An 18,074-nucleotide genomic window follows, 5' to 3' on the forward strand; every position below is an offset into this window, starting at 1 on the left:
TCCTGGGCTTTTCAGATTAGTATTTTTGTTTTTAATTAATTTTCTTCTAGGTATGTTTGGAGTGGTTTGCAAAATTGCAACTGTTTGCAAAAATTTACTGCTATGCTGTAAATGTTTAATGAGATCATTATTTTTAATCCAGTTTCTGGTCCTTGTTCACTAATGCATGTTCAGCAGAGGAAACTTTTCTCTCTCTCTCTCTTTTTTTTTTTTGTGACTTTATACTAATGAGGCACTTTTATGAAATTATCAGTATCTCCTTTCTATGATGATTTATTGAGAATGTTTCTTTTACCTTTATTGTATAAGGCACATTTTTGCAATAGCAATCCATTCATTTAGTTATTTTATTTACTGTAGCTTTCTGTCAGAGTGGTCAGTGATGACCTTCAAAAAAAATCTAACTCATTCATGTTAAGAGGAATAAGCAGAAAATGGAAACAGGATGGCACTGTTCATACAGACTGGGAGAAAATATTTGCGAATGATGTGACCAACAAGGGTTTAATTTCCGAAGTATACAAACAGCTTATACAACTCAATAACAACAACGACAACAAAAAAAACCCCAAACAACTCAATCAAAAAATGTATAGAAGACCTAAATAGACATTTCTCCAAAGACATACAGATGGCTAGCAGGCACATGAAAAGATGCTCAACATAGCTCATTTTTAGAGAAATGCAAATGCATACAAAACTACAATGCAATATCACCTCATCCTGATCAGAATGGCCACCATCAAAAAGTCTATAAATAATAAATGCTGGAGGAGGTGTGGAGAAAAGGGAACCCTCTTACACTGTTGGTGGGAATGTAAATTGGTACAGCCACTGTGGAAAACAGTATGGAGTTTCCCTAAAAACTAAAAATAGACTTACCATATCCAGCATTCCTACTCCTGAACATATATCTGGAAAAGATGGAACTCTCCAATTCAAAAAGATGCACGAACACCAATGTTCATAGGGCACTATTTACAATAGCCAAGACATGGAAGCAACCTAAGTGTCCATCAACAGATGAATGGATTAAAAAGGTGTGGTATATATATACAATGGAATACTACTTAGCCATCAAAAAGAATGAAATAATACCTTTTGCAACAACATGGATGATCTAGAGATTATCATACTAAGTGAAGTAAGTCAGACAAAGACGTATTATATGATATCACTTATATGTGGAATCTAAAAAATAGTACAAATGAACATACTTACAAAACAGAAACAGACTCACAGACATAAAAAACAAACATACATTACCAAAAGAGAAGGGATAAATTGAGAGTATGGGTTTGACAAATGCATGCTACCATATATAAAATAGATAAATAACAAGGATTTACTGCATAGCACAGGTAATTATATTCAAGTCTTGAAATAAACTATAATGGAAAAAATTTTTTAAAAGTACATATATATATATGTGTGTGTGTATGTATATATATATATATATATATCTGAATCACTTTGCTATACACCTGAAACTAACACAATATTGTAGATCAACTATCCTTCATTTAAAAAATTAAATTAAATTTAAAAAAAGAAGAAAGTTATGGTGTTCTTCACTGGTACAGGGAATCTGTACAATGAAGAAAGGACCAGGAAAAAGTACAACAATGCTAATTCTGCTACTGAACTTGTCAGTAAGTTTATCCATAGGAATGCTTTTGGCTGCAATGACAAAATCCAGTTAGCATCAGTGTGAACCATAAGGACATTGACTGTTTACTTAATAAGAAGTTTAGAAGTAGGAGATTCCAGAGACATATGTGGCTCAACAGACCCAAAATGTCAGGGCACTAGACTCTACAGTTATTGTGGCCTTCTCCTCATGACTACAAGAAGACTGCAGTAGTTCCAAGCATGTTCTTATAAAAACATGTGGGCAGTCAGAGTCGCAAAAGAGTCTGCCCTGCTTTTCATTAGGAAAAAAATTTTTCACAGACACTCTCCAGCAGACTTTCCTTTGTATCTTATTGGCTACAACTTCACTCCATTGCCATGCCTATGTGCAAGGCACTCTGGAAAAACTGTATATGCCTGTCATATAGCTATATGTTACTATGTGTTTTTTTATAGGCTCCATAGTAGAAGTAGGACATGAGAGAAGAGGATTTAAAATGACTGTGGCGGATACCACAGTGGGCCAACCACATATTAGAGTATTCAGTACCTGCTGTCCTCCCTGTTACCACCTCATCTAGCATGCTTCAGATTTCTTTATCAGACCTTGTCAGTTTCTTTAGAGTAACTTTGGCCATCATTTATTTTCCTGGAAATACCCAAACATTCCTTTACAAAAACAAAAGAAAAATGTTGTTATGTTGTTAGCTTCCCCCCCAGCCCTTTCTTTCCCCCGTATGCAAAATTATCAGTTGATGCCTTAGCACCAGTTTAAATTCAGCATGCCAAAACTAAACCTCAGCACTAACCTACATTGAATTAATCAACAGAAACAAAGACAATAAATTAGAACATTGCTTGTAATGATGGTAGTGAGTAGAAGGAGGTTGTAGAAGATCCTAATTTCAGTGATCAGCAGTTTTATTTAATTTAAAAAGCAATTAATAGGACTTCTGGTCTAGACAAGATAGCATAGACCTGTTTTTCTCCATTCATTTCCACTAAGCACAACTATAAACCCCGGAAATAATGCAAAAGACAACCAAAGGAGAATTCTGAAAGGTGGTAAGAAAGCAAACTAGTTTGGAACCCCAGTACTGGAGGAACAATACAGAGGTAAGCTACTCGACAGAAGGCCACCCATACCTAGTGTTTTCTGACCCTCAGTCTAGCAACAGGAGGAAAGCCAGGCAGGTTCATTTCTCCCTCAGATCCAATGAGAGTCTTTCTGACAACACCAGGCTTGCATGGCAAAGCTGGCAAAGCAAGGTCAATCAGGAACTCTGCCAGTAATAAGCATTTAGGGGAAATATTCTCCTTCCCTTATAGGCCCGAGAGTCCCCTTTTCTACCAAGAGATACTGAGGTAGGCAGGCAGAACCAGCAAGAGGAATGCAGCTACAGCAAGTGGCCCAGTTCTGGAAGCTTCATTGCTCTGTAGGCTTGAGGTTTTCCTCCTTCTGGAAGATACCAAGGCAGCTGGGAGGCACCCATTGGGGGATCCCACCATACCATTCCCCTACTGAGAGACACTTGTTAGCCCAGTCTGGTGAAACCTCCTCTGACTGCCTCTGGCAACACCCCAGGGACAGTGGGAGCCCCAGAAACAGCAGATAAACAAAGCAGACCAAAATACTCTACAAAGATTCTAAACATTAAACTGCCTTTGGAACTATAGTTAACAAAAGTTGGCCAAGACCCACATACTAAACCTAAACAAGAGTGCCTGTCTACTAAAATAAAACATTTAAGTGGGAAACAAAGTCTTCTGACATAGTAGACCAAATGTCTAGGATACAATAGAATATCATCTGTCATACCAAGAACCAAGAAAATCACAATTTAAATGAGAAAAAACAAGCAACTAATGCCAACACCAAGATAAATTATATGTTAAAATTGCCTGGAAAGGGTTCTAAAGCAGCCATAGTATCAACACTCCAAAAATCAATTACAAATTCTCTTGAAACAAAATCTTAGCAAAGAAATAGAAGTTATAAAAAAAAAAAATGAAAGTAATAAAACTAAAAATATAATAACAAATTTTTAAAAATTGCTGGGTAGCTCAGTACTAGAGTGGATATGACCTACAATAGAATCAGTGAACATGAGGAAAGAAAAATAGGGTTTACCTAGCCTGAAGAACAAAAAGAAAATATACTGGAAAAAACTAAATGAACAGAGCCTTGGTGACCAGTTGAGAAATAACAAAAGATCCATGGATTGTATTATCAGAATCCCAGAAGGACAGGCAAGGCAGTGGGGCTAAAAGAATATTTGAAGAAATAATGGTTGAAAACTAACCATACTTGACAAAAGACAAGCCTAGAGATTCAAGAAGCTGAGCAAGCCCCAGAAAGGATACAACTCCCAAATCTAGGCCAAGATACATCGTAATTAAACTTTTGAAAACTAAAGACAAAATCTTGAAAACAATTAGAGAGAAGTAACATATTATCTATAAGGGAGCAGCAATTCAACTGACAGTAAATTTCTCACCTAAAATCATGGAGGCCATAAGGAAGTGGCACAATATTTAAAAGTGCTGAAAAGAGAGAACTGTCAACTATAAATTCTGTATCCAGTGAAATGATCCTTCAAGAATAAAGGAGAAACAAAAAAATCCAGGTGAAGGAGAACGTCCTAAAAATCCTCTGCTCTGCCTATTCATATCCTCTACCCCATCCCCACCAACCACTAATCATTTTATTGTCTCAGTAGTTTTGCCTTTTCCAGAATGTCATATACTTGGAATTGTTCAGAATGTAGCCTTTTCAGATTAGCTTCTTTCACTTAGTAATATGCATTTAAGTTTCCTCCTTGTCTTTTCATGTCTTGATAGATTTTTTAGCACCGAATAATATTCTGTTTTCTGGATGTACCACAGTATATATATATATCCATTCACCTACTGAAGGATGTCTAGGTTGCTTTCAAGTTTTGGCAATTATGAATAAAGCTGCTATAGACATCTGTGTTCACCTTTTTGTGTGGAGATAAGTTTTTAATTCATTTGGATAAATACCAAGAAGTACAATGGCTGGACCGCATGATAAGAACATGTTTCACATCCATGTGCACATTTTTGTGTGGTGATAAGTTTTTAATTCATTTGGATAAATACCAAGAAGCACAATTGTTGGACCGTATGATAAGAACATGTTTCATTTCGTAAGAAACTGCGAAACTGTCTTCCACAGTTGCTGTAGCATTTTGCATTCCTGCCAGGAATGAATAAGAGTTCCTGTTGTTTCACATCCTTTTCAGCATTTGGTGTTGTCAGTGTTCTGGATTTTGGCCACTCTAATAGGTGTGTAGTGATGGCATAAAATTTTAATATTCTGTGTTACTGGTTTCTTAATCAGGTTAATGTCAGCCTCTCAAATGCATTTAATTTCATTGTACTGTGGTTGATTTTGTGACTTTTTGTATGGTGTTTATTATTCACAAACTTCCCTATTTCCAACTACATGTGGATTAGATATCCTTTTTTAATAGATTTATTTTATTTTATTTTTTGGGGGTATGGGAGGTAATTAGGTTTATTTATTTATTTTAACGGAGGTACTGGGGATTGAACCCAGGGCCTTGTGCATGCTGAGCATGCACTCTACCACTGAGCTATGCCCTCCCCCACATAGGTATCCTTTTTTTGCTGTAAGCATTAAATGTCCTTTGTTGCTTTTGTTTTATATGTGCTTGAGAAAAATAAAATTGGGAATCATGCTAATTCTTGTGAGTCAGCCACTGACTGATGAGTAGCAAGACAAGAAACAGAAAATCTAGAGTCACTCGTGGTTAGAGGGCAGGAACTTTTTAGGCACATAACTTGGATTGGTTTCTGAAGTCTACACATTTCCAGTAAACCCAGGCATGATTGTATTTGTGGGCTTTTTCTTTACTAGGGATTCATTTCCTCAACTGTGCTTTTCAGAGAACAAGGCTGGCCTGGAGGGTGGGCTAAAAATCAGTCCAGGCTATCATGTAAAGTTGTCAGGTTGTGCTCTTTGTAGCAGTGCCTGGCCGCAATGGCAAATGAGGCTTGATTCCCGTCACTCTCTGTCCACCAAACCTCATGCCAAGGTATAGCATTACAGCCACCTGGAGGAATAATCTTACTGTAATTATTTTTTTCTTCCACATTTCTTTTTTTTAATCGAGGTATAATTCACATACGGTAAAATACATCCTTTTCAGGTGTACAATTCGTCATATTCACAAAGTTGTGCAACTGTCACCACTAATTCCAAAACATTTTCATCACCTCAGGAAGAAGCCTTGTACCCATTAGTAGTCACCCTCTACTTCTTTCAGCTCCTAACTGACTTCCTATCTCTATAGATTTGCCTAATCTGAACATTTCATATAAATTGAATCATACAGCATGGGCCTCTATTTCCATCTTTTTTTTTCTTAGCATTTTTTTCAAGAATCATCCATGTTGTGGGTATCAGCTCTTCATTCCTTTTTATGGCTCAATAATATTCCATTGAATGGATATTCTCTGTTTTGTTTTTCCATTCATTAGTTGATATATATTTTATTATTTCCATTTTGAGCTATTACGAGTAATGCTGCTGTGAACATTTATGTACAAATTTTTGTGTGTACATGAGTTTTCAGTCTCCTCAGATATATATACTTAAGGAGTGGGATTGCTGGGTCATATTGTAACTCTGTGTTTAACTCTTTGAGGAACTGCCAAAATGTTTTCCAAAGTGGCTTCACCACTTTACATTACCAACAGCAATGTACAATGGTTTCAGTTTCTCAGTATCCTCACCAACATTTTATTTTCCATCTTTTTGATTAAATGCATTGAGTGGGTTTGAAGTGATATCTTGTTATAGTTTAATTTGCTTTGACCTAATGATAGTCAGCATCTTTTCACGTGATGATTGGTCATTTTTCTTGTATGATTTTTTCATGTGATGATTGATTCTATTTTCTTCAGAGAAATGCTTATTCAAATGCATTGCCCATTTTAAAATTGGGTTGTCTTTTAGTTGTTGAGTTGTAAGAGTGCTTTTAATATTTTGGACACATGTTCTTGTCAAATACATGATTTACAAATATTCTCTCCTGTTCTATGGAGTCTTTTTACTTTCTTGGTAGTATCCTTTGATGCACAAACTATTTTTCCTTTTTTTGAAGTTGAAAGAAAAGCTTCACCAAAATTGATGAAGTTCAATTTTACCTATTTTATCTTTTGTCCCTTGTGCTTTTGGTGTCATATCTAAGAAATCTCTGCCTAATCCAAGACCATGAAGATTTGTGCCTGTGTTTTTTTCTAGTTTTCTTATATTTGGTCTTTTTTGAGTTAAATTTTGTATATGCAGTAAGATGGGGGTCCAACTTTGTTATTTTGCATATCCAGTTGTCACAGCATCATTGCTGAACATACTATTCTTTTCCCCATTGAATGGTCTTGACAGCCTTATCAAAAATCAATTGACCATATATATATAAGGGTTTTTTTCTAGACTCTTTAATTCCATTCCTTTGATCTGTATGTCTAGTCTTATACCAGTACCACACTGTCTTGATCACTGTAACTTTGTACTACATTTTGAAATCATGAAGTGTTTTTTTCCAACTTTTTCTTTTTTATCTTGTCTATTCTGGGTCATTTGCATTTCCATATGAATTTTAGGATCAAGTTAATCAATTTCTGGAAACACACACACACAACTACCTGGAGGTGATTTTGACAGGAATTGTGTTGAATCTGTAGATTAATTTAGGAAGTATTGTTATCTTAACAATATTAAGCCATTCAATTTATGAACAAAAATATCTTTCCATTTAATTTCCAGAAGTTTAATTTCCAATAATTAAATTGTTTAATTTCTTTCAACAATGTTTTGTAGTTTTCAGAGTATAATTTTTGCCCTTCTTTTGTCAAATTTGTTCCTAAGTATTTTGTACTTTTTATGTTACTATAAATGGAACTGTTTTCCTAATTTCATTTTTGGATTGTTCACTGCTAGTGTGCAGAAATATAATTGATTTTTGTACTGATCTTATATCCTGCAAACTGCTAGACTTGTTTATTACCTCTAAAAATGTTTTTGATTCCTTAAAGTTCTCTATATACAAGATGATTTTTTTTGCAGAGATAATTTTGCTTCTTCATTTCCAATCTAGATTACCTTTACTTCTTTTTCTTGCTACATTGCCCTTGCTAGAATCTCCAGTACAATATTGAATAGAAGTTGCCTGCGCAAACATCCTTGTCTTGTTCCAGATCTTAAGGGGAAAGCTTTCAAATATTTTACCACTAAGTATCATGTTAGCTGTGTTTTTTGGAGATTCCTTTTATCAGCTTAAAGAAGTTTCCTTCTATTTTTAGTTTGTTGAATTTTTTTTTTTTTGTCATGAAAAGGTGTTGGATTTCTCAGATGCTTTTATTCCGCCCTAATTGAGATGGGTTTTGTCCCTTATTGTATTAATATGGTGTATTATGTTGGTTGGTGTATTAAATTACTTGTTTTAACCCTGAGATAAATCCCACTTAATCATGATGTATCCTTTTTATAAATTGCTGATTCAGTTTGTCAGTATTTTGTTGAGGGTTTTGCATCTATAGTCATAAGGGATATTGGTCTGTAGTTCTCTTTTCTCATGATGCTTTGTTTGGTTTGGCATCAGGGTAATATTGACCTCATGGAGTGAGATGGAAATTTTTCCTATACCTTCTTTTTGGAAGAGTTGTGAAGGATTGGTGTTAAGTCTTCTTTAAACATTTGGTAGAATTCACCAGTGAAACCATCTGAACCTGGAATTTTCTTAGTGGGGAATTTTAAAATTACTAATTCAGTGTGTTTTCATTTCAAACGATTAATATTTTCTATTTCTCTTTGAGTCAGCTTTGGTATTTCTGTCTTTCTAAAACTTTGTCCCTTTCATCTAGGTTATCTAATTTGTTCATCTGCAGTTGTTCATAGTATTTCCCCATAATCTTTTCTAATTCTGTAAGGTTGGGAGTAATGTCTCCTCTTTCATTACTGATTTTAGTAATTTGAGAACTCTTCGGGGTTTCTTTTTCTCTTTTCCAGGCAGTTTTTCAATTTTGTTGATTCTTTCAAAGAACCAACTTTTAGTTTCATTGATTTTCTATGGTGTTTTTCTATTTCATTAATTTTTAGTCTAATCTCTATTACTTCTTCCATCTGCTTGCTTTGGGTTTAGATCTTTTTTTTTCTAGTTTCTTAAGGCAGAAGATTAAGTTATTGATACGTTCTTTTTACATATAAAGCAGCTATACATTTCTCTCTATTGCTTTAGCTGTACCCTTAATTTTGGTTTGTTTTTTTTTTTTCATTTTGAAGTATTTCATCATTTCCCTTGTGAGTTCTTCTTTGACTCATTGCTTATTTAGAAGAGTATTGATTAAATTCCACATATTTGTGAATTTTCAAATTTCCTTATTGATTTCTAATTTTATTCAACTGTGGTTGGACAACATATTTTGTATGATTTCCATCCTTTTAAAACATATTGAGTCTTGTTTTATGGCCTAATGGTTGTTCTATCTTGGTAAGTGTTCCATGTATACTAGACAAGAATATGTATTTTGTTGTTGTTGTATGGTGTGTTCTGCAGATGTCAGTTAGCTCTAGTTAGTTGATAATGTTCAATTCTTCTTTCCTTGTTGATATTCTATTATAGTTCTATCTATTGTTGAAAGTAGGATGTTGACATTTCCAACTATTACTGTTTAATTGTGTTTGTCTCTCTTCAGTTCTTTTTGTTTTGTTTTATTTTATTTATTTTGGAGTTCTGTTGTTAGGTACATTTATTTTTATAATTTTTGTCTTTTTGATACACTGACATCCATATATTTTATAAACTTAATGATACACTGTTATGATTATTGCTTGACAATCTTATGTCTTTTAAATAAATGAATAGAAAAAAGAGAAAAGATAAACTTATATAGCTTATTATATTCACTCAAATATTAACTCTTTCTGGAACTCTATTTCTTTCTGTGGATCTTAGTTGCTGCCTAAAGGGTAACTTTTTTTTTGTACCTGAAAGACTTTCTTTAGTATTTTTTCTAAGGCAACTCTGCTATAACTGAATTCTCTCTTTCTTCATCTTGGAATATCTTTATTTCATTTTCATTTTCAAAAGATAATTTTGCTAGATATAAAATTCTTGGATGACAGTCTATGTTTCAGCACTTGAATGTCATTCAACTTTCTTGTCTCCGTTGTTTCTGATGAGAAGTCAGGCATGATTAATATTGATACTTTTCTGTATGTGATGAGTCATTTTTCACATGCCATTTCTAGGTTTTCTCCTTCTCTGTCATTGTTTGATAAAGGTATGTTTATATTTAAACTGCTTGAAGTTTGTTGAGCTTCTTAAATCTGTTGGTTAATTAATTTTAAAAATCAAATTTAGGGATTTTCAAGAATTATATCTTAAAATATTTTTCTGTCTCTTTCTCCTCTCTCTGAACCCCTGTTATACATATGTTTGTACATTTGATGTTGTAGCATAAGTCTGTGTGGCTTTGTTCATATTTCTTTAAGATTTTTCTGTGTCCTTCAGATTAGATCTTTTCTATTCATCTATCTTCATGTTCAATACTGTCTTCTGCTATATTACATCTGCTGTTGAGTCTATCTAGTGAATTTTAATTTTTAGTTATTATACTTTTCATCTTTAGAATTTCCAATTGGTTTCTTTTTAGAGTTCCTGTATCTTCATCAGTATTTCCTGTTTGTTAAATCATTTTCATTCTATTTTTTGCAAATTCTTTAATTTCCTTTTATTCTTTGAATATATTATAGTAGCTGCTTTGAATTTTTTGTCTGCTAAATCAGTAACTGTTCCAACTGAGAGTCAATTTTTATTGATTGCTTTTTACTTGAGTATGGGTCACACTTTCCTGTTTCTTACATGTCTAGTAAATTTTTATTGAAAATTGGTCATTTTGATTCTGACTTTATAACTGCGAGTTTGTGCCATTGTTTGGATTTTTTTCTTTTATTTTTGTTTTTACTAATTTTCCTGGACTTACGAGTTTCCTGTCTCCCCCATGATGTGTGGCCATTGATATTTCTGCTCAGTGTTATTTTAATTAAAAAAAAAATCCTGGCTTAATAAGAATCCAACTTGTGTCTGCAGAGCTTGACAGCTTAATGATTGGTCAGGGGCTGTGCTTACATATCTCAAGTCATCACTAAAGCTTCAACCTGCAACCAGTGAATCTGCGTATGGGCTGAGGAACACATTCAAAGTTAATGCAATTTTCAAATATTTTACTGAGAACACCTCTGAGTGTGGATTTTTCACCTTCCAGTCCAAATCAAGTCAAAAGAAGCTGTTTGTTTTCACAGAGAGTCCCACCTTGGTAACAGTAGGGTGGGATGGGGATGGAAGGAGTCCCAGTCAAGCACACAAGAAATTCCCACTTTTTACCCAAATATTAGCAGTTTTTCATGTATAAATGCTTCTCAACTTGTCTTTGTTTGGTTCATTTCCAGAGCTGTGAAATGGTTGTCTTTGACAACTTAGTCCAATTTCATAGTTGGTTTGGGGGGATATAATTTAATGGTTTCTTTACTTCACTATTACCAGAAGTTATGCTGTATATATCCTTTTTCAAGTTGCATTTTTTACTTAGCATTCTGTTTTTAGAGTTAGGTTTGCTAATTCATAAACTCTTAGTTCATTTCTTTTAACTGCTATATAGCCTTTCACTATATGAATATAGCACAGTTTATCAGTTCCCCTGCTGAAAGTAGATTATTTGAATAATACTATTAACTAATATGACCTAATTGACATTTATGGAACACTTCCCTTTAAAACTTCAAAATATACATTCAAGTCCACTAGACATACATCAAAGTAGATCATATTCCAGGCTCTAAAGCAAGCCTCAACAAATTTCAGTGGATTAAAATTAAACAAAATTTTTTCTATGACTACAGAATAATTAAACTGAAGATAAATAGTAAGGATAGTCAGAACAATCCTCAAAATTTTACAATTCTGTATAATCAATGGACATTTGGTTCACTGGTTAATTCTTGCAAACATTCCAAAAAGAAATAATATCATCTTACATAAACTCCTTTGGAAAATGTTGGAGGGAGTAACACTTTTCATTCTGTGTGGCCAGTACAACCCTAATGCAAAAACTTAAGAAAGATATTACAAGAAAAGAGAGGAAGAAGGCAATATCTCATGAATACAGATACAGAAGTTCTCACAAAACATTAACAAATTGAATCCACATTGAACACTGATACATAAAAAGAATGTCACATCAGGGCCATATGAAGTTTATTACGTGAATGCATATTTGGTTTAACATAGACTACAATCCATATATATTAACAAAATTAAGAAAGAAACCCATGTGATGATCTCACTAGTGTCAATAAAAGCGTCTGATAAATTTCAGCATCTGTTCATGACAAAAACTCTCAGAAAACTGCTGATGGAGGGAACTTGCCTGATTCTGATAAAGGATAGCTAAAAAATTCACAGCTTGCATCATATTTAATGGTGAAATGTTGAGCACATTTTCCCCATTAATTCAAGAATAAGACAAAGGATAGGTCGTCCCTGTTACCATTACCATTCAGCATTATACTGGAAGTCCTAGCCAGTGCAGTAAGTCAAGGTAAAGAATGAAAGTATAAATAGCCAAGATGTGGAAACAACCTAAATGTCCTACGACAGATGAAAGATAAAGATGTCATGTGTGTGTATATATATAGACATATACATACATACATATATACATATATATATAATGGAGTATCACTCAGCTATAAAAAAGAATGAAATAATGCCATTTGCAGCAACATGGATGGACTTAGAGATTATCATATTAAGTGAAGTAAGTCAGAGAAAGACAAATATTATATGATGTCACTTATATGTGAAATCTTTAAAAAAAAAAAAGGTACAAATTTTATTTACAAACCAGAAAAAGACTCATGGACATAGAAAACGAACTGTGGTTACTGGAGGGGAGAGGGATAGTGTAGGAGTTTGGGATTAACAGATATGTATTACTATATATAAAATTGTTAAACAACAAGGACATACTGTATAGCACAGGGAACTATACTCAGTTTCTTCTAATGAGCTGTAATGAAAAGAATCTGAAAAATATATGTATAAATGTATAACTGAATCACTTTGCTGTACACCTGAAACTAACATTGTAAACTGACCATACTTCAATAAAAAATAAGAATTAAAAAATTGAGAAGGGGAGAGGGAGATTTGAGACACACAGAAGAGAAGAAAGTGATGTGACCGTGGAGGCAGAGATTGGAGTGCTGTGACCACAAAGTGAGGAATGCAGACAGCCATCAGAAGCTAGAAGAGGCAAAGAATGAATTCTCCCTAGAGTCTCCATAGGGAATGCCAGCTGCTGATGCTTGGCTTTGGACAACTGGCCTCCAGAACTGTGAGAGAATAAATTTCTGTTATTTTGAGCAAAAAAAAAAAAAAAAAGTGAAAGTATAAAGATTGGGAGGGAAGAAATAAAGCCATATTTATTCAGAGAAGATAAGCTTATGTACATATAAAATTCAAAAGAACCAACAAACAATTAGAATTAATAAGTAAATATAGCAAGGTCACTATTACAAAAATTTATTAACCTGATATATAGTATTTCCATTTCTACTTACTTTTCTATGTCAATATATTTTAGGGTTTTCTTTTGTTTAATATCCTTTGGCTAGATCTTTTTCATCCAATCTGAAAACTTTCATCTTTTTAGTTGGCATTATTTGAATATATTTAGAAGTATTTGACTACTTTATTGTGTGCTTTCTATTTATTAGTTATTTTCTTTGCTTCTCATTTTCCCTTTTCTTGACTTCTGTTTGATTGAATTAATTACCTTCTTTATACATTTTATTTATTTAGAAGTTTTATGTTATATGTTCTAATTTTCTTTTAATTGTGACCCTTAAATGTTTAACACATAAATCTGACTTTTGCATAGTTTAAATATCTCTATCATCTTCCTGAACACTACTAGGATCTTAGAATGCTTTTACTCTTATTCCTTCTTACCTATGTTCTATTTTGTCTTACGTTTTAGTTTCACCTTTCTTTTATAACCCTCCCCCCAAATTAGCAATTACTGTTGTTTATGTTCAGCATTCTTTCATGCATTTCACTTCTTCCTTTTAACTGAATTTAGGTTCAGTTTTCTTCTTTCTGGAGCACCATCTTTGATAGATTTTTCTGCAAGTTCTGTCATTAGTAAATTCTCTCATTTCTTACATATTTGAAAATGCCTATATTAGTCTTTCTGGATATAGAATTCTAGATGATCCCTCTCTGCTTTGAGGACATTATTTCATTGTCTTCTGGCTTCTGTTAATGAAAAGACTGCTGTTGTTCTAACAGTTTCTCGGAGGTAATATTCTTTTATTTAAGATTTCTCCTTATTTTTGATGCCTTGCAGTTTCACTGTGATGTGGGTCAGGGTATTGATTTCTTACTTATCTTCCTCACGTCTAGAATTTTTGTTTTTTATAATTCTGGAAAATTCTCTGCCAACTTTGAATAAATTATTCAACTTCTCATGTTTCTCCTCTCCTTGAAACCCTGCATTGTCTCCCTCATTTGTTGACAGTATTATACTCAGGCACAGTCTGGCCTCTGCACATTTCTGTAGATAAGTTTCCACATCTGTTTGCCAGGAAAGCTCATCACTCAAACTGGTGATCCTATTTCTTGTTCATAACTCAGCTTAATCATCACCTATTATCTGAAGCCTTTCCTGAAACCTCCTCTTCCCCTAAACCTCTCTGTTTTGTGTATCCATTCTTTCCTGCTCATATAATCCACTGATTGCATTTATCTATTTATGTGTAAATCTCCCAGTAGACTCAAGTTCCCAGTGGGCAGTTCCCTTTGTATTCAGAGACAAGCACTTAATATGGGCTCTATAAACATTTGTAGATTGAATGAATGAATGAATCAAGAAGATGAAGATGAACACTGTCTACCTAATACAGATCTTGTAACAACTAACTATATACTACATGAAAAAGCACCTGGCAAATAACAAGTGCTAATCTGTTATTTGAATTGTAGACAATTCATGCATTATTTTGGTACAGTGGGTTATGTACCAAATTGGTTGTTCCTTTAAATTTCCTTATTCCATATGGCATAAAGCAGAGTTCTTAGATCATAATGTATTTCTTTTTTTTTTTTTTTTTTTTGGTTCTGTCTTTTCTTCCAATTGCTGTACTTCTCAGAGCATAAAAAAAAAACCAAGAAGTTCTATGAGAATATTTGATATAACTTACCAGCTATTACATTCTGTCCTGAAAACTCAGTGCATCTGTGAATGCTCATTTTCCATAGATTTTAATGGCTTTCTCCTCTCTCCCATTAGGTGTCTGCTCTAATTTTACCTTACAAGTTAGGCTTTCACTGACTCTACTTATAAAATAACAAACTTCCATCCCACCCTCTTCTCTGTCACCTTTACCTGCTTTATTTTCCCCAGTGCATGTCTCCACAAGTTAAATACGTATATTTACCTCTTTTACTATTTATTATTTGCCCTTCCCATATGCACTAGCGTATAAATTTCTTAAAGGTAGGAACTTTGCTTTATGCTTAGAGCAGTGTGCAGAATACAGTAGGTGCTCAGTCAGTATTTATTAAATAAATGTATCAATGCAGGTGCCATTGGGTCTTATCAGTAATATCCTGATGCTATAGTAGACAAACACAATATAGCCACTCTGGGCATGGTAGCCTTCAACATTCATCTTGATCTGGGATGAAATTACAAAACTTCATTTTGCTTTTCCTTAGAACAGACTGTCTAATGCACGATTTCACCCTGAAAACTAAAGAAATCACTTCCTCTCCTGGCAGCACCTAAACCAAGTTCTGAGCTGGCTGCATACAAAGCCCGTCTGTTCTCTCTTGGTTTAAAGACAGTGGCAGTTCCTGCCTGCTTTTAGCAAGCTTTATTTTGCTTTCTGTTTTCTTTCAGTGCTTAAGGACAATTTACATATCTTTTCTACCCATTTTATTGTTTTAATCTTGCCAAGAGCTTTCAATTAATACTTTGTGGGCATTTGTGCGAAGAAAGCACCCATTTACAATGTCTATGGAAAATAAATTCTTATTTCTTCTTGAAACAAATATCTAAAGCTATAACTCATTTGTATATTATGAGAGAGATCCAGAGATGATAAATGACTTGCTGAAAGCTATATAACTAAAGTTTGTAACAGGTAGGTCTAACACCTACATCCCCAGTCAAGATCTACTGCATACTCTTCTGCCTGATTTTCCTTTTAATAAGTTCATTTATGTTTCTCCTACCACCTGTGCATTAATCTAAAGCCCCCCCCCAACCCAATTCTTATTTCACTAACATGTGTCTGTGTTTGTGGCATCAGACATCTTATTTCCTCAGTCTTCAACTATCAAACTGTTATATTGATTTGGGGGGGCCATCAAGCTTCTCTCTCCAGATTTAGCATGACTGAAAAGAATGCAGTCTTTCAGCTAAGCTGACATCCCAAGGTCAACTTTGTGGCCAGTGAAAACTCATTGCCCAAGAGTTCTGACATAGCTACCCTCCACCTGTGAGAGGGCTTGCCGCTGCCTACTCTTCCTTGCTAGGTATGTGCTGCTCTTAGCTTGCTGTCCTGCTGCACTTAGCTTAGTACTGTTAGATTAGCAACATACACTGGCTCTAGTAAAGGGGAACTGAATACTCACTACTCAAGATGCCTGAGATACCTTCTGAGGCTGGTGACTGGGACTATCATTGGATAGGCAGTACCTCCTAGTGGCCAAGGCTCCAAAGCTTTCCAATTGAAAAGTGGCCAGGACAGCAGTGGCCAGGACAGCAGTGCCCATCTGGCATCCTTCTGAGTCTTGCCCCCACCTATCTGCAGTTCATCTAGCCCCGTATCATGCAGTGAGAGTTCATCGTCAAGTACCAGGCCTTTCAGTATTTTGCTGAGGGAATTCCCAAATATGACCATGATGATAAAAATTGGGAGGTGAGAGGCGGGGATAGGGAATATAAATACAACAAAGTCACTGACCCTAGAATAGGTCAGTGTGAAAAGTGCTTTGTAATAATGTGGTCACTGTTCTTCCTTCCCATCAGCCCCATGGGAGCTTTGACACCCCCACTCTTGTAGAAGACTTCAGATGCCCAGAAGTGCCAAGTCATCTTCCTGAAGTTATTTTTATTATACTTCCTTAACAATAATTTCAGATGTGTCACAAAGACATGCAGAGAGCATTAGCTGGTTTCTCTGGAAGCTTTTATTCTAAAAAGAACATACATGATCCTAAAAATCATATTTTAAAGTATATATGCTTCCTATAAAATGAAAGATAAATTATGTCCACAAGCATAACCTTGAGATTACTGTCCTTAGGCCCTTGCTGGCACAGGATGTACAAAAGTAGATTTGGGTCTGGGAAGAAACATCTCTGGGAACTGCAGAAGAATTGTGTAGGCTCCACTTCTCTGAGGGAGAAAGAAATTCTGTGTAACAGATAAGGCCATGCTGCAACAAATGAAGTGGGAACTCTTCCTTATATCTACCACTGTGGTCCCCAAAGCATCCTTTGTCTTCCTGCTATGTCTTGTCTCCTTTAAAGTCCCCACCACCAGGACTTTCTTTTCCAAGACAATCCCCAAATTCCAGTCCTTTCTCTGTGCTATTTCTGCCTTTTCCTCATCAAACTGTACCTATTGCCACTCCATTCTCCCAACACCTTAGAATTTAACAAAGTATTTCAAGCTAAAAGTTGAATAGGAGGTCACCATACATTGTTCAGCTCTTCCCACTGACTTCTGCATTGTAACTGGGGGCTCTTGAAGCCCTTGACTCGCGGGGCTTGGAAACCAACTTTATCTCCCAAATTATACACATCACCCTCCATCAACCCCCAGCACTCAATCCCAAATATGATGTTGTTGAGGAAGAAGCCCTTTGCTTCCCTGAGTCCTGTTTGGTTGTCTCCACAACTGACCACTCTGGGAGTGTCATTGCGGTGACCAATAGCTCTGTGTGCCAGAGTCCAGGGGTTTGATCTGGAGCCTACAGGCACCGTGTTCTGGTATTATTTATTCATTCAGTGCACAAACAGAGCTGGAGAAGAGGGGCAACTGGAGAAAGACAAAAGCCCTCAGAGTTTCTTTACAGTGACTGTGGCTTGCCAACACAAATGTTTTGGATATCTGTGGACTATTCCAAAAGAGGGAGAGAATTTGGCAATTGTTTGGAAGGTGTCAGGCAATTAAAGTGTGGCCAGAATGTAAAGAATTGGGGTGGAGGCATAAGCAGTGAGGACAACTGAGGGGAGGGGCATGCTGCCGAAAGGCTGAGATTTCTACTGCCATCAACTATGTCTTACCCAACAAGTTTCTTAGGTTTCTAAGAAATTTCT

General features: G+C 35.0%; 1 protein-coding gene across 2 annotated transcripts in view; it reads left to right on the forward strand.

Annotated features, from left to right (window-relative positions):
- RTN1 (reticulon 1) overlaps nucleotides 1-18,074 on the forward strand; it is a 207,958-nt gene that overhangs the window by 161,920 nt on the left and 27,964 nt on the right. The window lies entirely within an intron of this gene.

Source organism: Camelus bactrianus, chromosome 6 (genome assembly GCF_048773025.1).
Source record: "Camelus bactrianus isolate YW-2024 breed Bactrian camel chromosome 6, ASM4877302v1, whole genome shotgun sequence".
In the NCBI taxonomy this organism is placed as follows: Eukaryota; Metazoa; Chordata; class Mammalia; order Artiodactyla; family Camelidae; genus Camelus; species Camelus bactrianus.